Genomic DNA, 24,565 nt, shown 5'->3' on the forward strand with positions numbered 1-24,565 from the left:
ATGCTTATGACTGAATCAATTTAAATATTCAATCTAAGACTATCAGGATAAGACTACTAAGTATTTTGATCTTGATATTCTGATTCTGTCATTGCTGATTGACTGATAAGGCAGTCCTATACAGAGGAGAAAAATTAGAGAAGTGAATTTTACCTCTTTATCCATTTGATATAGGCTGGGGATTTAAAGAAAATGAATTATTCATAAGCAGTAGGAGAGTTTTTTTTCTGAATAAAGAAATTGCAGAGTTGGAAAGAGTAATTCAATAATGTCATATGAAGCAATGATGTGGTATTGACTAGAGACCAAACAACATTGAATCCAAGTGACTTTAATATGTAATGTAGAATATGGTAAGTAAAATATAATACATAAAGCATATGTACATTAGATATGACATATATGAAAAATAGTTAACAAAATAGGTTAAACAGCATATAAATGCATGTATCTTAGTTACATAATAACCCATGTTTGTACTGAAATTTTATTAATCTGCTACTCATATTTTCAAAAGGTACCTGCTTGAGATTTCTTCCCTATTCTTGAACTTAAGTTTGCACAAATCCTTTTTTAAGCATGTGTATACACACTTATTATTATAATATTTATATGTACCATGCATATACATTGTCAATCAAGAAGTTTTATTCTTTTCCTTAAGTAGAAGTCAGAATATATAACATTGTTCTGTCTTAAATATTCCTCATTTTATCTGCAACTTTATTGTGCATCCTCTGCATTTGCTGTAAAATGTCAGCATTTCCAATATCCTGCCACCAAATGCTCCAGCTTACTGAGAACAATGGAATATTGTGAGTGAGGCAAAGTATTGCTCTGGGGCTTGTGCTAAGTTCCCATCCCTTACATCTGACTGGGATACCTGACTGCCTTTTTAATACTTTGCTTTTGGAAGGAGCACTTACCTGACAGTTCATGTGGGTCTGGTACTTCTTCCTACACTTTTCCCAGACGTTTTTACTAGTATGAGATTATTTGCACTGCAGTCTTTTAAAGGGGTGCATGCTCTCTCCACTCATAGCAGTACATATGGGTTTGTTAAGGGTACTCAGGTACCTGGTCTTTGTGCTGGGAATTCCAATGAATTCTGTATTAAAAGAAGGAATGTCAAGAACTGATGTCTTGAGAGGAATATAGTTATATTTTAAATAATTTTTCCAGAACAATTTTTTTACATTTTAATAAACCATAAGATGAGGAGAGGGGGAAACCCCTTTTTTCCTTTTTTGGAGGCTGTCTTCAGCATAAAGATATTGTTCTTTTAATTATTATTCTGATCTTTGTCTGGACACAACCACTCGCTGCTTCCAGTCTTGCAAAAACAGGACAAGAAGTAGGTGAACAGTTTCATACAAGCTGCTTTGAAGTTTTGTACCCACAAAAATCTGAAAAAGTCTTCATATTTTATCTTAATTTTCTGTTACATCCATTGAAAAGCTAAAAAAATCTAACACCAAAGGGGAATGACAGTGTGTTAGGCTGAATGCAGGCTGAAGAAAGCTGTTCTCACAGCTACATGCTGCATGAGAAATTGAATACTTTCATGCAGTGAATACTAAAAATTCACAATAATTTCACCAGCCTGTCTTCATTTGTTAGAGCTGTTGCTTGGGTAATATAACAAGTTTAATTTAAAGATTCTCCTTTAAACTCATGTACAGACAATCCTAGTAAACACCTTATTTAATAAGGCCTCGAGGAGGGAAATTTTCTCTTGGTTCTTTAAATGGAGATTAAGCCCCAAAGATTTTTGAGCTTTCCCCAACATTGCATCAGCAGCCATGCAGCTCCACAGGGAGGACTAGAACAGACTACCCACAGGCATTTTTTCCATGGTGTGTAATGCAGATCCACAGTTGTTCTTTTGGCAGCAGGGATTGAACCCAGGACCTTAGAGTGTCAGGGTGCAAGTGTGAGGAGGCTGCACAGCGAGATCACTACCCTGGACTTCTGGAGAGCAGATTTTGGCCTCTTAAGGAGGAATCTGCTTGGTAGGATACCATGAGGTAAAGCCCTGGAGAGAAGAGGGGTCCAAGAAAGCTGGTTGATACTCAAGGATCATCTCCTCCAAGCTCAGGAGAAAGGCATCCCAAAAAAGAGGAAATGAGGTAAAAAGGCCAGGAAGCCTGCATGGATGAACAAGAAGATCCTGAACAAATACAAAAAAATAAGTTAATAAGAATGGAAGCAAGAACAGGTGGTCTGGTAGGAATACACAGAAACTGTCCTCACCAGCACTGTCCAAGCAGACAGAGATCAGGTGAGGAAAGCTAAAGCCCTGATAGAATTAAATCTGGTTAGGGACAGCAAGGGCACCAGGAATAGCTTCCACAGGTATATCAGTGATAAAAGAAAGATTAAGGAACTAATGAGCCCTGTTTGGAAGGAAACATTAGACCTGGTTACTCAGGATGCAGAGAAAGCTGAGTTACTCAGACTTTTTTTCATTGGTTTTCACCAACAGGATCTGGCCACACTGGCTGAGCCACAGAAGGCAAAGGCAAGGATGCAAAAATGAAGAGCTTTGCACTGTAGGAGATCAGGTTCAAGAACATCTAACCCACCTGAAGGTGCAAAGGTCCATGGAATCTGATGAGATTCATTTGCAGGTCCTAAGGGAAGTAGTAGAAGAAATGGATGAGCCACTATCAATCATATTTGAGAAGTCACAGCAGTCCAGTAAAGTTCCCAATGACTGTAAAAGGGGAAACATAACACCCATCCTTAAAAAGGGAAAAAAGGGAGACCCAGAGAACAACAGACCAGTCAATCTCACCTCTGTGCCCAGCAAGGTCATGGCACAGATCATTGTGGAAACTGTGCTAAAGCACATGGAAAACATTGGAAGTGACTGAGACAGCCAGTATGACTTCACTGAGGGCAAATCATGCCTGACAAAGGGAAATATAGGTTGGATATTAGGAAAAAGCTTTTCACTGAAAGAGTGATAAAGTTCTGGAATGGCTGCCCAGGGAGGTGGTGGAGTCCCCATCCCTGGGTGTGTTTAACAAAGCCTGGATGTGGCACTGGGTGCCAGGGTTTAGTTGAGCTGTTGGGGCTGGGTTGGACTTGATGGTCTTGAAGGGCTCTTCCAACCTGGTCATTCTGTGAAGTTTGGTGGTGTTACAGCACGAGTGGACAAGGGGAGAGCAAGTCACACCTACGTGAACCTGTGCAGAGCATTTGACACTGTCCCACGTGACATCCCTGGCTTTTAACTGGAAACTGGAAGGACCACTCAGTGGGTAAGGAAGTAGCTGGATGGTCACACTCAAAGTGTGGTGGTCAACAGCTTGATGTCCAATTGGAGAGTGACAAGTGACATTCCTCCAGCTGGCTTTGGGACTGACCCTGTTTAACATGGACAGTGGGACCAAGTGCACCTCAGCAAGTTTGCCCATGACACCAAGGTATGTGGAACAATCAACTTGCTGGAGGGAAGGGATGCTATCCAGAGGACCTGGACAGGCTGTTTATGTCAATGCTGAACCTAGACACCAGGAGGTAAATAAAGCTGGACAAATCATTTGTTGTTCTGTGCCTGTAGGGTAGGAAAAATAATAGTCTCCACCACAATACTGTCTCCTTGCTATGTGAGAGCAAGATGACTTTTTCTTTCTGTTGCCTTTGTTTTCCTCCATGAAGTCAGTTACTCAACCTGAAATCCAGGGAAGAGATGTGCAGTATGCTGCAAGGAGGAGAAATTCTGTCCATGGACCTTGAGGTCCTCTTGTCCTTCATTACAAGAGATGTTGGTGAGCTGAAGGAGGCTACTGTGGTAATTACAAAAGGAAAGGGATCACTTGTGTGAGGAACAGCTAGTTTTTGTACAGACTGTCTGTTGCTGGAATATTAAGCCCTATGTTTATTATTATTAGCTCAATTCTAATGTGTCACTTAGTATTCTAGGGGAAAAATGCCTGTATGACAAACTCCTTGGCGTTTCAGGCTTTTGTAGGTTAAATGACAACTTCAAAGCAGTCTTCAGAAATACTGTTGTGGGCCATGGAAAAGAGTCTTAGACCCTTTATATTCTATCTTTTCAGGAGATTCTTGTGGTAAAATGAGTGCATTCTCAAAGTTGATTTGTGCTGGCAGTCTTGGAGTGTTGGAGAGAGAAGCTCGCCTCTTCATAAGTGTCAGGTAATACTGAGAAAGCACCATAGCTAGGGGACATGATATCAATTTATAGCTTCCTAGTCCTGCTATATCATGCATTTTAAACCCAGATTCTGCAAAATGCAGACATCTCTTAAATACTGTGGTTATATATTCTTTACATTCTTAATGATCAAAGGTAGAAATTAACTTTTGACATCAAAATTCAGGCATTTAATCTAAGGTATTTTTACCTTGCTGCAGTTCCCAGCCTCATGTCCTTCTTTCACTTTTCCCCATGACAGCAAATCTCAGGGCAAAGATACTGCCCCTAAATACTGTCCACAGCAGGATACTAACAAGGAGATTGTAAAGATCTCTATGAACACACCATGACTACAGGGGACCATTTAATCATCAGGTTTCAAAGCATAGGGGTTTTTTTTTCAATTTATCCTCAAAATATGAGACAGCCAAGACCAGGTTTGAACTGAGGTATGAAAATGACTGTTAAACTAACTCCAAGAATGCCACAAAAAAATGTAAACTGGATTAATAGCATATCTTATCTTGTACTTTGAGAACAGCTTTTCAATTAGAAAAGGAAGGCTTCATGTAAGGTTAAGTGCAGCTGTTATCATGGATATTAAAAACATGGTTTTGCTCATTTAAAATGGAATCAATTTATCTTTTTGATGGTGATTTTTACATATAATTCATTATTCTACTCACCACTTCTGCTATGATAAACACTTATTTTTGAACGATAGAGGGCATTCTATGTTTTGCTTCCTGATATTTTTGTTTGTTCAAAAAATACCTTTTCCTAGGCAGTATCTTGCCATACCAGTGTAATCTGCAGTCTAGAACCTTGTGGCTTGGTTGCCATAAAATATATAAAGCTTTTCTCTAAAATTAAAGAAAAATCAGTACAACAGAAAACTATTTTACCTCTTCACAGCAGCTTCCCAAATGAAAGCTTATTCTGCACATACCTGTATTTTAAAAATATATTGATATTTTCATTTGTTGTGTGGCATGATATGACAGATATATGCTATGATTTTTTTCTTAAACCTTATCATGGCATGAATTTTTTCAAAATCCTACTGAACTTGGGTTTGGTTTTGTTTTTAAAAAAGAGTATTAGTTACCAGCCATCTGCAACTATGGCTTCAGGGGTGTGTGGTTGTCCAGAACTCCTAACTGTGCCTGTCATTCTAACACACTGGCATGATTTTCTGCTGCAACACTTCTGGTGAGATCTGCAGAGAGAAATCCTTGTTGATTTTGGTCTTGATATAGCATCATGGAGCTGCCACGCTATGCTGTGTTGGGGGTACGTCCGTATCTACAAGCAGATTCTTCAGTGTTGCACCTGCAATATAAGCAAAAACATCTTAAATGTTCGCATCTTTGTTTCAGGTTTTTATTTAAAATATATTGGGGAGTGAATGAAGGAAAACAACTAAAACCAGAAATAAAAACTAGCTACCACCAGAATGCAACCAGGGTCAGATTAGCTATGACATAAGAATTTTCTGTTGTTTAGACAAACTAGTCTAGAGTAACTTGTCAACTCTGCACCATATGCCATCTGCAGCTTCCTGCAAGTGTTTCCTTAGCAGGAGTTTTGTCATTAGGCTTCTGAATTTTCATGAGATAAGTAAAGCAACCCCCAAAGCCCTCACTATTTCTAAAAATGTGGTTATAGTTTTTCATTATTTTTTCCAGTGATGCAGTGTAATGGTTTCCCAGTCTTTTTGCAGAGGAATCTCACTTAAAGAACCAAAAGTGGAAAGCTACAATCAGTTCTGGTTTTGCATTCATATTCTCCTACCAACTTCAGCTTTCCCATTGCCCCTCTACCCAGCCCAGATCTCTCAGCTTTCCCTTTCTTTGTTGTTGTCCTGTTCCTTTCCTGTGACATCTCTGTCTCTGCTGCTGTCACAGGCAGCAGTGGCTCTAAAACAGAGCAAATACATTAGGATAGATCAATCTGTTTCTGCTGTCAGTTGTGTCCCCTTGCAGGCAGAGTCCTTTTCTTTCTCAAGCTCATCTAAATATTTCTCTTCATGGGTTGGAAGGCACTAATGTAAAGAAGTCCAGGTTGAATGAGGCAGTAGAGGAAAGAATACGCCTACTCCTCCCCTGGATGGCTCCTGTTAAGCACCTGCCTAAGGAACTCCTAAAAATATTATCAGATTAGCTGAGACAGACCTGTCTGGTGTGTTGGGACTAACAGGCTCTCATGGATGCAATTCAGAGTATGGCTCTTGCTGCACTCCTGATTCCCTTGTGCCAGCTGCAACCTCTGCCCATTGTGAGGAGCAGGCTCCAGAGCTGTGACTGAGCAGTCTGACTGATGTACAGGGCGGAACTTGGTCACCAAAGCCATCTCTGTGTCAGTGGGAGCTTGCTCCTGCCCAATTATCAGTGAAAGCTCTGAAGCATGAAAATAGGGTTAGAATTTCAACTGATAAAAGTCACCCCAGAAACCAGAAAAAAACTTAAAATGTGCTGAGGTGGCTCGCTTAAGTAAAAATAGTTATTGTACCCTTACTATCTTTATATTTCACGTAACTGGAAATATAAGACATCTTTGTACTCCTTCAATACTCAGAATATTACTTCTCAATGTTCTTACTCAGGAACTGGTGTTTATGGTCTCCTGTACATGACCAGCTTGTCAGTGTCCCTAGGCAGTAGCAGAAATGACTCCCCAGTTTGTGCCGTGTCGCAGTGCTGGCAATTGCTGCATTCCTGCCTGCTCTGCTGACCCGGGCACGCTTCCCGAGCAAGGAGGAGGCCTGATCCTCTGAGAATCCCGAACACAAATACTGCAGCGGTATTTGGCAGGCCAGCGCAGGAATTCGTGATATTCATAAGCTTGCTACAGTTTGTTTTCCTTGATCTGGGGGCTGTTTTTCCACGGGTTAGTGGGCAGCCATGAAGCAGTTTCCCCTCTGGCGCTGTTGGGGGGAGCGGGTCCGCCCCAGCGCTGAGCGGGCTCTCCCCGCGGGGCCCAAGCGCAGCGCTGCCGGCGGAGCACGGACCCCTCGCGGCTGAGCTCCGGCTCCATCCCCTGGAGCTGAGCGGGCTCTCCCCGCGGAGCCCAAGCGCAGCGCTGCCGGCAAAGCACCGACCCCTCGCGGCTGAGCTCCGGCTCCATCCCCTGGAGCTGAGCGGGCTCTCCCCGCGGAGCCCAAGCGCAGCGCTGCTGGTGGAGCACGGACCCCTCGCGGCTGAGCTCCGGCTCCATCCCCTGGAGCTGAGCGGGCTCTCCCCGCGGAGCCCAAACGCAGCTCTGCCGGCAAAGCACTGACCCCTCGCGGCTGAGCTCCGGCTCCATCCCCTGGGCTTGTGCCCTCTCTGAGGCTCTGCTGCAGCAGCCCCAGGCTGCTGGCTCCGAGCTGCAGCATTTTTATATAATAGATGGATTTTGTGATTGGGCTTCCCATGACAGGATTGATGAGGCCAGGTCGACTGCAGTGAGGAGTTTGTCAGGTTGACTCCCAGGTTGTACAATTTTTACAATTTTTTGCTTAGAGGAAGAGTTTCTTCACTGTGCCCAAGTCATTCAGGATGCTTGCCTAAAGTGAGGGGTTTGGCACCTGAGAGTCCCCATGTAACCTGAATGTCAGCAGTTCCTGAAAAATCAAAGAATATTAATCTGTCTGGACAAATGTTACGAAAATCTGCTAAATGCAAAGACCTTCAGCTGTTTGGATTGCTGTGCTTCCTTCTGTTGAGTGTACTCTGCGAAGCTCCCAGTGTGTGCCCTGTCATCAGAAAGGTGTTTCTGCCAGTTTGTTAAAACAATGTTGTTTGCAGATCTCTAAAGCCCCATCTGCTGTGAAAAATCATGCCAAAGCTCTGTCACTGTGGTGAAATAAATAAGTGTCATCCATTTTACAGTGAGGCAAGTAAAAAACACGAGGTAGTCATGTGGTTATTCAAAATACTACAGGTCAGCATCAAAGTTGGTAAAGGACAGGGAATTTCTTAATGTGTGTTCTCTGCTCTGGGCCCCGGGACATGCTGCTACACAGCCCAGAGAACAAGGGCAGCAGACAGTGCAATGGCTCTGGTAGCAATTGTGGAAAACGTCCACCATGCAGGTCTTACCTAACAATCTGAATTGCAATGAATTCAAAACTCTGCCTGTAATCACTGAAAGTCTGAAAATATCTGTGAGCATCTTGGCCTTCACCAGAACACAGAAAGGATTTTGACAGTGCAGGTTCCGTGTTCAAGTGTCCTGTTTACAGCTGTGTCAGTGGGCACAGGTGAACACTGCTCTGGTCTCACAAAGCTCAACATGAAGGACTTTAATGATGTGCAGGTGTCCCGTTCTATGCAGCAGTGTCAGCTGGTGGGCACGAGGTGGCACAGCAGAACAGCAGCAGGGGGAAGAGGAGAGGCTGCAGCAGGGGCGTGGGAAGGTCTGGTGGCTGAATGTTCACATCCTGACTGTCTGGCAATTGCAGCCTGTAAGTCCCGATATCATCATCCCTACTAAGTCCCCAGAACCCCTGACTTTTTAGTATTTCCCAGGCAGCAGCACAGTCATTCCATCTGCAGATTCCATAGAGTTTGAGTGAATGTCAGTTCTTACTGGCATTATTAAATAACTCTGTTCCTGAGCTGCTCCCCTTTTATGATGTTTTCATGACATCTCCATTCTACCTGCAAATTAAAACTGTTTGTGATGTGTATGTGATGTTCCAGCTCTCGGTTCCTTCCTCCTACAATCAAAAAACATTTGATGTTTTTTCTCTTTTTTTCTGGTGTGACATTTATCAGTTGAATTCATAAAGCCTCGTTGTACAGACTTTGAACACTGGGCCTTTAAGGCCAGAAGGGATGTTTTGCAAGATCAATTGCTTGTGTGCCTAAGGAAATCAGTTTAAAAAATATTTGATGTAGCCTTTGCTAGAGAGAAGAGCGTCTTGGGAGTTATTAGTGTCAGGAGCAAGCTAGAATGTAGGGCCACTGTCCCCCTAAGGGCTTGAGATGCAGAATCTTGCATTGTAAGATTTCTCCTTCTCTCATCTGGGACAAAGATATGCCTGTTATGTCAGCCTGAGAATCAAGAGCGATTGGATGAGTGAAAATGAACGTGTATCTGATGGAAGATGGGACTAATATGGACTCTCCAAGCTGGAGAAAACCTGCTGATTGCAGTTGAAGAGAAACGGGAGAAGCTGATTCTAAGTCAAGAAGTCTGACCTGGAAGTTGAATAACAATATCAGTTAAGAGATTAATACAGACTTCATCTATATTCCCTCCACCTCTGCCCCACCACCCCAAAAAAAAAAAAGCTGATTAACTTAGTAGACATTGGGAATGGGAAACTGAGGCAGGCCCTTTGCAAGAGCTGCCTCTACCATGAGGGAATGCCCTGAAGCATTCTTTGTCTAGCCTGGTCATTGAACTGCTGTAACCTTCATGCCAAGGTTATTTAATAGCTCTGCTATCATGCAGACCTAATTGCCCTGGCTGCTTGTGTAGATTGACAGTTAGCTGGGAATTTTATGATGGAACAATTTTCAGATGGGGAATATGCTGCCTTTCAAAAGTTTAAATATTATTTGTGAAAACTCAGTTTTACTGGAACAATAAAATATGCTTCCAGGAAAATAGAAAAAATGCTTCACTACCTAGAAGATTTTACAGTAGAACAGAATTGATCATAATCAGCATGCACAGAACAGAAAGAAATTCTATCTTAATGGTGTGTTGTCAAGATATGCAAAAACTCTCCACAAAAAAGTATTGTTTTAAAAACTGTAATCATGAATTGGCTGGATTTTTTTAAAAATTGAGGGGTTTTATTTTCCAGTAAGTTCAGTTTCAGAGCACGTACCATTTCAGAATGGCACCTTGAGCACACTACTGCACACTAACAAAAGCAAATACTGTTATTTCTATTCAGAAATATTTCTATTTTGTAGGAAATTCCCAATACTACTAGGCTGGATTTGAATCCTGTTGAAGACTGACCACTCACATAGAAATATTGCAGCTGTGCTGGTGCTCTGTGAGCTCAGAGGATCTCTGTGTAAGGGACAGAGGACCTTAATGCTGTAATATTATATCTCTGCACATTGTGCAGTTTTGTTTGCTTGTGGAATGCAGATTCTCAGTCTGTGTCAGAATGCACTTTAGAAAAAATCTATTTCATGTTCCCTGTTCTCTTCCAACCTCTATATGCCACTCCAGAAGCCTTAAGAAGCCCAAGCAGTGTTTTCTAGGTAGAGTAGAGTTTTCCCCATGTCTCAAAGGCTAGGACTGTTCTACAGATTTTGTGCTGGCAGAGTTGTGCACAGATCAGCACCTGGGGTGTGACCTGACAAATAGTTATGTTGCCAGAAGTCACTTGTGCATAAAAACCAACTTGTCACTTCCAGGTAATCAAGATGTTATACTGTAAAAACCTTTTTTTTGCTGTTATAAGCTGCATGTGCATTGAAATGCTGTGCCAGCATAATATACTGCATAATATTATAATACATGATCCTGTGCTGACAGAGCATTCTGAGTGTGGACCTAGCCTGACTTGCTAGTTCCTTCTTTCCCTGAGTACACAACGGAAAAAGCACAGAAAGAAAATAAGGACAGAGCCCCTTTAACTGCTTCTTGCTGGAGAAACAGCCCTGTAATATACAAGTGGTCCTTGGTTGTTCTCTAGTTCGGAACAGTTTGTGTCTGACCCCATAACTCAGTGACAAACTGCAAATTTTAAACCACTCTAGCCACTTTTCCCTGTTTTCTTAACTACATCACATGTTGTTTGTCAGAAACCAGTGTTCTCTTCCCTCATGATTTCATTGTTTCTGTAAAACTTTGTATTACTTCAGACCCATCACAAAAAATTTCAGAGCAGAAAACTAGTTCAATTAAATATGTTATGAGCATGTGAACAAATGAAACCATCAGAATGTGATAAAATAACTGATGCATTGTATAGAAATTTCTCTTCATTTTTTTCTTCATCTCAAGTGGCTTGAATAACATCCTTCTGAAATGCTATGTCTGAGAGAAACAGTGTGTGAGCTCTGTTGTGCTTTGATAAATATGATCCCTGCAAGTTTAAATATCATCACATGCTTACTGCACTTGATTATGGGGGCAGGGACAGGCCTCAGAATCTCTAATTCCAAGCAAAGTTTGCTGCTCTGCTGTCTGCAGCTTGTTTCTGTCCTCATTGTCTGCTTCCCAGCTCATGTTCAACCTCTGAGTCAAGGTCACAGTCTGAAAATCAATTTTCCATGCCTCCATTACGCCTTCCTCAACCTTATTTCTTTTCTTATCTCTCTCACTGAAAGAGCTGCCTACCCAGCTAAGGCTGGAGCATGGGACAAGTTCACATGTGCAAAATCTCAGCCAAATAGGAAGCCTATAATGAAATAATCTGTAAATAATCTCTGCCCCAGCTATCAAGAGCCTTTCAGATTATTTATATTGGATAGTCATTTCAATCTCGTCAGTGCTGCATTGTGCTGCTGTTGATTGAAATGGTAATGAATGCAATACAGTCTCTCAAATGGTTCAGATTTTTTAAAAAATGCATCATTTACAGGCAGTTAGCAGTGTTCCAATTGCATCTGGCTCACTGATTGCCAAGTACAAGCTGGCTGTGTCTGCAGGGCACAGTCAGTCTGGTTTGCAATGAACCCTATGTCATCTTTGTGTTCACATCTATGGTGTATTTGCTGACTGGCTAAAGTTAGGGTCAGCAAACAAGCTCCCAGCACCCGAGAGTAAGTAGCAAACTGCTCTAAGTATGTTTGCAATTAATTGTTCTGAGCCAGCTCTTTTTCTTTTGCTGGTACAGCCCACTATCTTGCAAGTCACTGCACCGCTCTTTGACTCAAAATTCTCTGTCTTCATATGCAGGCTGTGTCTGCATCTGTTTCATTCTGTGCATAAAATCCTTTTTTATATATGTCTAAGGCTGTAGCTCATGTTCTGTTTATATTACTTCTAAGGTATCAAAATTTGCCTTTCCTCTGGCCTTGATAAGCACAGTTTTGCCTGTTCATATCTACTCAGAATACTGTCATTCCAAATCAGTGTTTTTCTGTTTGATTATGCAAACCCAACCCGTGTTGCTTTGTGTATTTTCCCTCATTTATCCTATTCTGTAAGAGCCATGATTTGGTTGTTGACACCCCTTCCAAGGAATCTGAGGCCAATCTCAGCCTGTCAGTTGTATCCTAGTCTACTTAAATACTGATTGGTGTTTATGATTAATCAACAATTAGAGTCTGCCCTCTCTCCTTGTTACACTTCCAATAAAGAAATGTAATGTTGTGCTCCATGGGGCTTCTTGTGTTTGGAAGTCCATTCCTAAAGGTATGAAAACCTCGATGACACTTCAAATTCTAAAGGGCCAAAGGGTGCTCTCATTTTTCTTGTACTGTTCCATCTGCCTGTGTCTGTTTGTTTTGCATTGTCATTTCTAGACATCATTTCTAGTCCTTTGGAGTACAGCCCCAAAACTTGATCCTGATTTATACAGCATTTAACATGTGAGGAGGAGGGTAAATGGTAGGAAATCAGACATTCAGGTCTGGAATATGTGGTCATGGCAGCAACAGAAATGGTTACATGATCTTTACTCTCTGTTCCTGCAGAACTGAAATTGCAATTGACTTTTTTTTTGCCTGAGGGTTTTCTATGGTCAACTTTGTGCTTAGAGCTTATAAAATCCTCCTCATTTTTACCTCTTAATGTATTCATAAGGCTAATTGTGTGTTCTGGTTGTAAACAACCATTATATAGGTCTGTATAAGTTTTTGCTAAGCTCTGCTGGAATGGAAATCTACATGAAGCAGTGATGTGACACACAGGGGAACAAGATTTATTTTCCATCTGGAACAATTCCAGATGTAAAATGAATGCTTCCACTCTCGGTAACAAATTAATATCACTTCCTCTTATTGAAGAAGGCTGGACAGCAATAAATAGAGCTAGAGAGAAATTGCCAAATATTACATAAAAATTTATTGGCTTCATTTTGAGCCATGATGAAATAAGGCGAATCCTTTACTTTTTCTGTCCTAAAACATGCTGGGTCATGCAGAGTTTAAACCTAAAGATGTAAAAATAAAATGGAACCATTTCCAGTACAGAAGATCAGCTGACTTGTTGACACTTTAGCAGGGGAGTAATCTTGATTGGGACAGCGTGTCATACTGGGGAAGGAACACTTTATTCCAGAAACACATGAGCAGGGTTCAATTTCTACCAGAACACCTCCGTCTGATAGAATGGGAAGGCCTGCAAAGATACCAGCAGCTGCTTGGTGCCAGGGTAACATGCACCTCTTCTTGGGAGAGGTCTAAAACTTCATCTGTCTCTCTAGTATCAGTTCAGGAGTTTTCTGAACTTGAGAGATGGTGCCTGCCTGTGCTCAGATTGGAGGAATCCTCCTGAAGAGGCTTCTTGACATGCTAATCTTTTCCAAAGAAGAAAACCATACTATTTGAGAAAATTACACTCTCAGAGGGATTTATTAGCAGACAAAAAAGCCTTGCTAAGTTCTTATTCTTGCAGGTACTTGATTCACACATGGCAAGAAAGGTAGACCAAGGAAGCCATCCATGCCCTGGGGCTTTCAAAACTGTTGTGGTGTTTAAGGAGCAATTCTCCAAAAATGCCTCAGTGGAAATAAAGCTAAAGAGATCAGGTGGAGATATCACAGACACATTTTATCAAAAATCCTTTCCTTAGGATTCTTTTCTCCTGAGAAGCTGAGAGGCCTCAGGAACAAAACGTAAACAGTGATTATCTGCTGCTGTGGAATGCAACAGGTGCATCTGGGATTGGTCTCATGTGGTTGTTTCTAATTCATGGCCGATCACAGTCAGCTGGCTTGGACTCACTGTTATCATTCTTTCCTTTTGTTATCATTCTTTCCTTTCTTTTCTATTCTTAGCCAGCCTTCTGATGAAATCCTTTCTTCTATTCTTTTAGTGTAGTTTTAATATAATATATATCATAAAATAATAGAACAAGCCTTCTGAAACATGGAGTCAAATCCTTGTCTCTTCCCTCATCCTAAGACCCCTGTAAACACCACCACATGGATTCATTAGATGGTGAGATCTGGTCCAGGCAGCCCAGGTTTGCTGGTTTTGGCAGGTATCCAAATTATAGCACCATCCAAACTGGTAAAAATTTGGCTCTGAGGGAAATAGTGCTGTCATCAGACCCTTGACCTGTGTCTGTGGTGCTTTGGAGAGAGTGTGCCTGTCCCAGCAGGTGGATTTGGATCCAGGTAGGGGAACAAACAGTACCTGAAGAGAGGGCTGAACTGGGGTACATCCTTTATGACCCCATCAGACCAGGCTGGCTGAAGCTTGTTCAGCTCCACTGGCACCACTGAGAGGTCCCAGCTCTTTATCAGCCAGGGTAGCCTTGGCAGCTGGGCTTTATCTTTTTGGTCCTCAGAAAAGTCAGGCAGTGAGGACTCTACTGTGCAGTTTTCCTTTATGCTCCTGCCAGTTTAATTTGTTTCACTTGCAATAGGAATATTTTCTTCAGTTGACCCTCCCTCACCTGGTAACTGTGTTTCTAACCACAAGTCACATCTTTGACCTCCTAACAAAGAGCCAATGCATTAAAAATGCATGAGGCCCTTGTAAGGGGGGCAGCTGAATGGCTGCATTAGCACCAAGGCTGAATTATTGATAGAAGGGGTGACTTTTACTTTCCTTTTAGCTATTGAATAATAGATTAAAAGCTGCTCAATAAGATTATTTTCATTACTCACATAAATTACTTGTTCAGTTAAGAAGAGTGAGGAGAACAAATGAAAAGCACCCTGGGGTGGCAAATACATTAGACTTAAAATGTTTATGTTCTAGAATAATTATTAATTTTAGATGAATTTTTAAATAAATGTTTTGATTTAACAGAAGTAATAAGGAATGTTTTGTAGAGTTTAGGAGATAGGAATAGACTTTTTAATGATATTCTCAGTAATACTTATGAATAGAGAACAACTAATGTGTCCTGTATTAGGTGGTGCCCATGCTAACCCAAATAAGAAGTGTAATTTAACAGTTGAAATTGCCAGACTGACTAATACCTGCTCTGTAGAATTATGCTTTTATTGAATCCCTCCGTTTTCCTGTACATGGTATGCCACGCTGAGCTGTCACCATCTATGCAGTCCTAGAGAAATAATAGTTTGTCTGGTTTTGTTTTTCCTATTTAGTTTGGTGACAGTAAAAATACTGCCCATTAAATCTTTTCAGGGATCAATAATCTGTTGGCTTTCTACACAGCCTTTGGCTCTTCTGGCTGGTTATTGCTGTGGAGGATTCTGCTGCAGATATCTTAAGTCAGACAATTCCTACAAGGAGGTATTAGATGTCATGGTTGCCTACAATTTGGAATAGAAAGTTCCTGCTCCATTTCCACTTGTGCTACCCTCCTGCAGGGCTGAATGATGTTGGCTTTGAACTGGACAGCTCCTCTTCTGTCAGCTTTGAAATAATTTCAGCACAGATTCAGCAAGTATCAGGTTGCTGGGCAGTTTTTTACTTACATCCCTGAGGCAACAATTTGAAAAAGAGGAAGAAAGAGCAAATTTCCTTTAACTGAAATAATGAAAAATAATATATTACAGCTTCTAAGGAAAAGTAGAACTTTCAAAATAATGCATCTCCATTCTTCTGCTGGTATTTTATTAGCCAAAGAATCAAAAGTAACACAGCCACCAGTATTGCTTCATATAAGTACCACAAAATGTTATGATTTAGTCATGTTATGATTTAGGCACTGATTTAGAACCCACTCAAATCTCTGAAAAAATCCCATGGACTTGTGACAGTGTCTGCAACATCTGTTGATGGGAGCCATTCCATTAAATACAGAAGCCAGGAGTGGATTTATGTGGAATTGTGTCTGTTAGCAGGCACACAGTTTCCTTAGAAACGCCTAGCTGACAGAGAATGAACAATTTCAGTGCACCTCCCTGGATGACAGCCTCAACATCCAGCTCCAATCTCCACACATGTTCAGATCATGAGTTCTCTACAGAGATGGGAGGATTTGGTGAATTTTGTGATGCTGAAGATTGTCTGGTAAGAAGAGAAGGAAGGCAGTGGGAGTTCACTGTGAGTAGGCTGCTGAGTGACTATTCCAGGGTAAAGCAGAAATATGTACCACTGACCTACTTAGTGCTGAAAGTCTCCATATTCCATTATTGATGAACTGATCTACTTAATGCCCTCCTTGTTGCCTGCAGTTAGCTCAATAGCAGGATGATTTTGAATATTCCTCCATTTCTTTTATTCATGTAATTAGAATTTCCCTGTTTTATGGCCTGATAATCTGATCCAATGGAATAGATAGAGCTGAAATATATAAGCTGAGTCATCATTTTGGATCTGCTTTTAAAAGCTAAATTTAGGCACACAAGACTGTAAATTTTAGTCTTCATGAAGCACTGAAGGTGCTAAAGTCTTTGAGTGCTTTAAGCTTGCAGTTTAGAATGGATCCATTCTGGTAGAGTGTTTCTTAAAAGACAGTTTTGCAGGATGCTAAAGTATTGGCGTTGTATTTTTGCCCTTTTTTGGCATTGTTAGTCAAACTCCAGCAACAGATCAGGTTTTTCATTATTAAAGAAACTCAGTTGCCTCTGACAGGATAAAAAGGCAAATATTCTAGGAATTTATCACTTTTAGTATGCATTAAAAAGATCTATTTTCAAAACTTGTTTTTAGGTTCAGTATATGTCATACACGTAACGAGAGAGATGCATATAAATTACATCTTAACTAATATAAGTGACTCTCTTCACATTGCTGAAGGAGGTGATTTAATTTTGGAAGTTAACTTCTTTTTTTAACTGTGAGGCTGTGAATCTGACAAACGTCACTGTCAGCCATGCGTGGGGTAGGGAGAAGGGAAAAGGAACTCTTCCTGTGCTGTGTTTAGCAGTGTTCATGACATAAATACAGCAATTGTCCTGGGCTGTAGTAAGTTCTGTAAGTTTTATGATGCTGTTATTTAGAACTGCCTGTATGGCTTTGTGGGTTTTATGCAATAGCAGTCTCTTATAGAAAAAAAAGAAGGAAAAGCAGTGAGTCATCTAGGATGTGCCTTGGTAAACACCCCAGGGTAGGCAAAGTGCAAATGCCCAAATCACTTCCTTTGAGCTTTGTAACATCTAGGTTCCTGCCAGATTTAATTGTTTGCATTGCCAGTGATGGGGTACAACAGATCACAAGGGCTGTGAACAGTAGGGCAGATTTTGTGTAGAGAGATGAGCTCACTTCCCTTCTTCTAGAAGAGAAATGAGTGCCTCCTTCACACTCTGGTAGTCCTGAGTGCCACAGAACTTAAGCCATCCTTGGCTTTTCTGCCAGGTGAAAAGCTCATTTTAGCTAAGTTACTCTGCAAACCCGTCTGTGGTTTAACATACTCCTCTTGGGACACCAGAACCTTTCTCCTAATGCTAAAGGTTAAACACACCATTTCTGTGGGAAGTCTGGCAGGTCTTTTTGTCAACAGTTATTACCAGGAGTCTGGTACTGGAGCAACAGATCTTGGATCCAGGCAGACCTGCTTGGACAAAGATGAAGAACATGCAAGGTGCTACTGGGGTTACTGGTTCTGCTCTGAAAGCAGTCTCAGCCCCGAGGGAAATGAAAAGATAGGAGCACAAGTGCAGCTGAGTTTTCTTCAGTAGCACTTGAACTATGCCCAGCACTGCACTGAATGAAGAAGACAGTATTTCTGTGTCATCTTTGCATTCTTCTTTTTCAGTCATCAGTGTAGGCTTCTCTGTGCTCTCTTGTTTCAGACCCTATAGAGTTGCTCTGCCAACTGGAAATTGGCCAGTATGAATGTGTGACAGAGATGTTGCCAGATTTTGATTATACTGTTGAATGTTTTTTCCTCACCACCCAAGTATTCCCTGGCCACACTGAGTCTTTGAAGAGAGGATCCAGGGGATTTATGGTCCTTAATCAACCCTAAAAATCTGTCCTGTCACTTACTATCACCTTTACTGCCAGTTAACGTTGCTCACCCAGTGCTTTGTAAGAAAATATTGAATCACTGACCCGTTTTCATGTCACAACTCAGCACAGGCTGTTTGTAGCCCTTCCCCCCGTGTCCAAAAATTAGGACACGTTATATTGTAAACTTGCATGTCCATTAAATGATGTGAATATAGAATGGGTTGCACTCTCTGGAAAATTAGGTCCAAGGGTGCCCAGTTGCAACACAACCAGCTGAATATGGCATTCTTCTTGCTCCTGACCTTCTGGGGAAGGGAACTCTACTTGATAAAGCAGAGTACTTCCACAGCTATAATTTGTGTTTAGTAAGCATTTGTACTCCTGCAGATGAATCAGCTAAAAGGCCCCTACAGTGTAAAAGCCAATCTATGCAATATGCAACCATCCTGGTTTATTTAAAAGATGAAAAGTGGCTACTTAGACATCATCACTCAATCCTGTGTCTATTTCAAGTTTCCATTTGCATCCTCTTCAGAAAGTCACTTAAGAGGTTAAAAGGACACAGTAAGCAGGAGTAAGTTTTCTACATTTTATGGCCAAAATTTCTAAAAAAATTTGGAGAAGAAGAGAAGGTGATATCCTATGACACCTCAGTTCCACCAGTAGGTATCTTACTGCAATTCCTTCATATGTCAGAAACAGTGTGGCAGTAGGACCAGGGCAGTGATTGTCCCCCTGTGCTGGGCACTGCCAAGGCACCTCCAGTCCTGGGTTCAGTTTTGGACCTCTCACAACAAGACATTGAGGGGCTGGAGTGAGTCCAGAGACGGGACCAGAGCTGGTGAAGGGGCTGGAGCACAAATCTGATAAGGAGTGGCTGAGGGGGCTCAGCCAGGAGAAAAGGAGGTGCAGAGGGACCTTCTTGCTCTCCAAAACTCCCTGACAGGAGTCTGTGTCTGTCTGTCATATCTGTCTGATCATAACTCTCTTCCTCTCTCATTTATGAGAACAGAATTACTCAGAAGTATTCTTGAATTATGGAAAGTGTGAGTTCAGCCTTGTGAATTACTAGGAAGAAATTCCAGAATCTTGTCATTTCTGGTTGTTTGGTTTTGGTTTTTTTCTACAAATTGAGTCTAAGCCTTCATACTTTGCTATTCTTTGAAGCAAACCTCATTGATATGAGACGTTTTCCAAACTTGGAACTGTAATAAAAACACAAAGATTTTGGTTTTAGTTAGCTCCCATGGCATAAACCACACAGGAGTTAGAGAAATTAGTGAAGGACTACATACAGTGTGCTTCATGCTGTTAGGTATTTATGTTCACAGAAATGCAGTTAAGAAATAATTCCAAATTATAAACTGATTCAGAGTTGCCACATTAGAAGTATTTGACAGTGGAGTGCAAACCAGAAATCAGTCCCGCCACTGACCCCTTCCCATCTTGAGAAAATGGATTTGAAGAAAACCCTGACCTTTAGGCAAAATCAGATCTGTTGTTAGCCAGCATTGTTTGGTTGATGCTTTTCCCTAACATTGGGTTGAACTTCAGCATGGTTCAGTAGAAGGGAGTTTAGCCTATTACTAATAACAATTTTATATGTTCAAACTTTCAAGAAGAGAGATCAAACAGTGGTCACAGCAAAGCAGAACTGAGTTTTTCTAAAGAATCAGAAATAGCACCACTGCCTAATAAAAACCCAATTGTCAAATCTCTACTTCTCAGTTATACCTGGGCAAATGCTAGTTCTGCCAATTAATGAAAGGGAAATTTGAAAGCACTCCTGAAATATTGGCAAATTGTTCTAATAATAGGACTTTACCCATTATTTTTTCAATACTCTAATAATGGAACTGCACAAGTGGAAATGTGAAGAAAAGAATTGAAGTTACAGGTATGAACTTTTCTGGTTTTTTGGATGAACACACATTTTTTAATTCTCACTGAGATGGATTTTTCAGGTATACCTCAAAACCACAAATATTCTGTGTGTCAATAATTTAGTAGATTTTTCAGTTGATTATGCTGCTTTGGATATTTATGTTACTGTAGACTGAGTTACTAGCTCCTCTAAAAAGTCATGAATCCCCTCTCAGAAAGCACAGTAAAACAAGGGTTTCAGCATTTGTGTCACTTATTAATAGTTAGGTCTTAACTGAGTTGAGGTTTTTCTTGCTGGTTAGGTCTTAACTGAGTTGAGGTTTTTCTTGCTGGGTGCTACAGAAGGCTGCCTTCATTAAGGATTTTTTTCCACCTCTGAAGTGGTTTGTACTGGGCCATTATTCCTCACTGCATTGTGCTCACTTTATATTTTTGTGCCTTCAGTTATAGCACCCAGAGGATTGCTGTGTGATACACTGAGTGATAAATTGCTGCCAGGGGGAGTTTATTGATCCCTGTGCTGTGAATGATTGCCATATGACGTCCTCATTCGGTAACAGAATGCTTTCTATAGATTTCCTGAGCTGAATAAATAAAATCAGGATTGAGACAACAATGCCTCTGGTCAGGCTGAAGGTGAGACATTCTCTCTGCTTCAAGGCAGAGACACAGGCAAGAGGAGAGCAGATGCACCAGTAGAATATGATCTCTAAGTCCCTTCCTGGGAGACCTTCCTGAAGTCTTGTGGCTTAGTGTCCAAACAACACACCAGCAAAGACAGAGGGAGGTGGATAACAAACTGTTCTCTCTGCAGCCTCTTTCCTGGGGCCAGGAAAGGTCTGCATCTCCTCCCCTCCCTGCAGAAAGGAACCAGGGCTAAGAAAGCTGAAAGAGGAGGCAGAAGCAGGGCACAGCACAGGATTGTGAAGAGGTTGAATCTGATGAATAGAAGGAAGAAAATTTGGCATCATATCCTGATGGAGGATGCTCAGGGTCTACAATTGCCTAAAGAAAGGGTTTTTTAAAAAGACTGTTTTTTCTGAACAGGGTTGTTACAGAGCGGTGAGGAAGTCAGTCTAAAACATATTTAGGATTCTTGTCCCTTTTTTTACTTAACAATAGTTTGGCACCATAAAGGTGCAAATAAACTCCTCTATTCTAAATACATTCTCTCCCAATTTCTGTTAATTTTAAATATCTTTTTAATAGCATTTTTCAAAGCCTTCATGATTAATTAAGAAAAATAATAAAAGAAGGTCAGTGGTAGTTTAGTAACCCACTAATTCTTGTAACTCAGCATTAGGAGGTGGCAGTTCATTGCTAACAATGCTACTGTTGTCTCTGTCCTTCTAGGCAGAGAAGCAGAAAACATTTCCCAGCTAATTGGAAGCTACGTGCAGTGCTCTTTTTTAAGGCATGGATGGAGCATCCCATCAGAAATGCCAGTGGCCAACAGTGTAGTTATTAATAGAACCAGCCCCAGTGATGAAACAATTGGGCTGCTTGGAGCCCTGGGACTGCTGGGCCCAGCCCAGCATGGAGAGCATAGCATGGCTGGGCACTGGAGCAGATTGAGAACAGGGAGTGTGAGAGGGCAGAGCAGGGCCTGTGCTCTGTAGGGAACAATGCTTCCCAGCAAATCCCTGCATGGAGTCAGAGGGAGCGGTGGATGTGCAGTGACAGCTCATGCTCTGTGATCCGTAGAGTGGGGATTAAGCAATGCCCACACAGGGCTGGCCAAGGTGCCTCACGATGCAAATCCGTGGGAATGTGCTGTGTCTGGGGTTCTGCTCTCCCAGAACTTTGGCTTGTGCTTCTCAGCTGCTCTGGCAGGCCAGGCCAGATGGAAGCTCTTCCATGCAAAACATGTTTGGTCCTACTGCAGTGCTCTCACAAAAGCCCATCTTTTCTTTGGTTTTTTCACCATCCAGGTGTTCCCAGCCCACTGAAAAGCCCAAGTCATGGAGAGCTGTCAGCACTTGAAGAAATCAATGGAACCCAAAACCAGGTGTTTTGTTGGCTGAGGAGGACCAACTGTTTTATCCACTGTGTGTGTGTCCTGGGCATATGCAGGAAAGAGGTATGTGACCTTGAGAAGTCCAACCAAAGGGCCTGTAGCCAAATTGTGCTGCTAAGATCGTTGCCAACGTTTCACTGGTAGTTTTCCCAGGTACCAGTGCTTCATAAAAATCTTCATTGCCTTTTCTAAGGTTACATGGGTTGTAACCTTCCTGTAACTTCCTGCCTTAGTCAGCTCAGCTCAGTAACTGCAGCTCAGCACAGGGCTGGCCACCACCTCCAGTTCCAAATTCAGTCCATGGCCTCCTGGTTTGCCAAAAGGGCCAGCTGGTGTACAGCGTGCATCCTGCCCAAGCCAAGGGGTGCTGGCCTGCAGGGACCGTGTCCTCCCTTGGCTGCTTGCTCTCTGCTGGCTTGCCTGGTGCCCAGCACAGGTGAAGAGAAGCCCAGCTGTGCTGCTCTGGTTCTCTCCTGCCCTTAATCCCCAAGCCTGGTCTAAGGGCCATTGGACACTTTTAGAAAAGTAACTACTTTTTAAAAGTAGCTGTTTTTACAGTGCAATTCTACAGGAGTCTGGTTGTACCTTACAAGTATTTATCTCCAAGGATTGAAGTGTATCAAATGGGTAAATATAATGATTGACTTTCAGCATAAAGATCATTGTGTTTCCTAGATGAAAAATTGTAATTTTAGTCTATGTGCAGCCAGATGATTTCTGTACATTTATTTGAGTTGCCTCACTTCCCATTCCTTTTGATAGACTGTAAGGTATTACATTAGATAAAGAAATGGAGAAAGTGGGATGTGGGTTGTTTTTAGGATTATGAGGTTTTTTTGTTTGTTGTTTTTGGGGTTTGTTTGGTGTTTTGCCTGTGTGGGCAACTTGGACGTTCAACTGTCTGTCTGTAGAGAATCCAAAACTCATCTGAGGTCATTTTGCTGTTCCTCATTTTGCTGTTCCTCCCTTCAGGATTCAGGATTAAGGCAATAATAGTATCCAATAATAGTTAATGCAGTTACAGATTTTTTCATTTTCTCTTTATCAAATCAAGGGAGACAGCACACCTCCTGACACAGGTCACATTTGAGTGCAGGGGAGAATCCACCCTGCTGATCTGGGAAATAGAACACAGTGTGGCTCACATGAGCTTGTACGTGATGGCAATAAGTGAAATTGATTTCTGACAAAATCCCACAGGTACTGAGAGCAGTATCCTATCAGCTTCAATCAATAAAAATTGCTAATTGTGTTTACTGGTTGTTAGGCTAAAAATGAGATGCAGGATTTGGCCTTACAAAAATACAGCTTCCCTAAAACACAGTTAAGGCACAGAGAGGAGCAGCAGGATGGGAACAGTGCTGTGGCAGACAGTGGTGACTGATGGGGGTAAAACAAGCTAGAAAGAACAATAGTTTAGTGGAAGGGGATTAGAAAAGTGGAACCTTTCTTTTCTCACCATGAAATCCAGAATTTTTTAAAGTACACTGCAGAGCAGTGGTTTGCCAGTTCATGGTTCTGAGGTTAGTACTGGTCTATAAAATTTTAAACCATGGCTGATTGAATAATTGAGGAAACAGAGAGAGAAAAATGCATTTTTTCAAGAAAACAAACAAAAAGTAGGAAAATGGGAGTGAAGTATCAACATTCAATATTCAGACTTAATTTTATTTAATTTCAGTTAAATGAAAGTTGCCTGGGCTCTGGACTTCTTTTCAAAGCTTGCTTTGTATTTGGATTATTTTTAATATTTAAGACCTTAATGGCCCTTTAATTGAGTAAGTTTGCAACATGCTGCAAGAGACACTAGACTTTCTTTAGAAATAGTAAACTGCCCCAGCATTTTATGTTTGCATGGATGGAGGGCTATTTTATTGAACCACTGTGGGTCAAGGGCATTACAGTTTCTAGAGAGACTGGTGGGTACAGTTTATTTATCTTTAACAATATAAAATGTGAAGTTCAGAGGTCAAGGGAGCTATAGAGAGAAATCTTCCTTTTAAGTGCCTGTTCATATATTTGTGTCTATAAAATCTCATAAAAATTTCACATTTCTATCATTCACATTATATGACCCTCAGCAACAAATGTCATTTTTAAAATAACCTCATCCATTCTTAATTTATGTTTCAAGGATTGCATTCAGTCATACAGTTTAACTCTCATCACCTTTAATAAACACTAATGGGAAAACTGACATTCCTTTTTCTAGCAGAAAAATTATTAATTAGTTATAGTGCATGATTTTAATGTAAGACAGCTTTTGAATTTTGGAAAAAAAAAGCTGAGGGCATTTTTAAATGTGTAAGTATTATTCAAAATTTTACAGATTATAGTTGAGAGTACTTTTGAGAGCTGAGATGATTCAAGTACTATCTTATTATTGATTGAAGCTTTAAGAAATCTAGCCAAAAAAAGAGCCTTGCATTGCAACCCTGCTGTTTCCTGGCATCCTTTTGCTATCTCAGTAGCAAACCACTTCCAAAGAAATAATCACTCTTGCAATCCCACCTAACCAACCTTGTCCTGATCAGATGGACTCCCTGTAAAAACACACAG

At 41.3% G+C, this 24,565-nt stretch overlaps 1 protein-coding gene across 2 annotated transcripts in view; it reads right to left on the reverse strand.

Moving 5' to 3' along the window:
- Window positions 1–315: 315 nt before the first annotated feature.
- AMER3 (APC membrane recruitment protein 3) overlaps window positions 316–24,565 on the reverse strand; it is a 42,225-nt gene continuing 17,975 nt past the window's right edge. For both annotated transcript variants that reach the window (XM_054639712.2, XM_077183622.1), the window contains exon 3: window positions 316–5,497. The gene's annotated coding sequence lies outside the window, so the exon portion shown is untranslated. The remainder of the gene's footprint in view (window positions 5,498–24,565) is intronic.

The sequence above is a fragment of the Agelaius phoeniceus genome, chromosome 10, assembly GCF_051311805.1.
Source record: "Agelaius phoeniceus isolate bAgePho1 chromosome 10, bAgePho1.hap1, whole genome shotgun sequence".
NCBI classification, from domain to species: Eukaryota; Metazoa; Chordata; class Aves; order Passeriformes; family Icteridae; genus Agelaius; species Agelaius phoeniceus.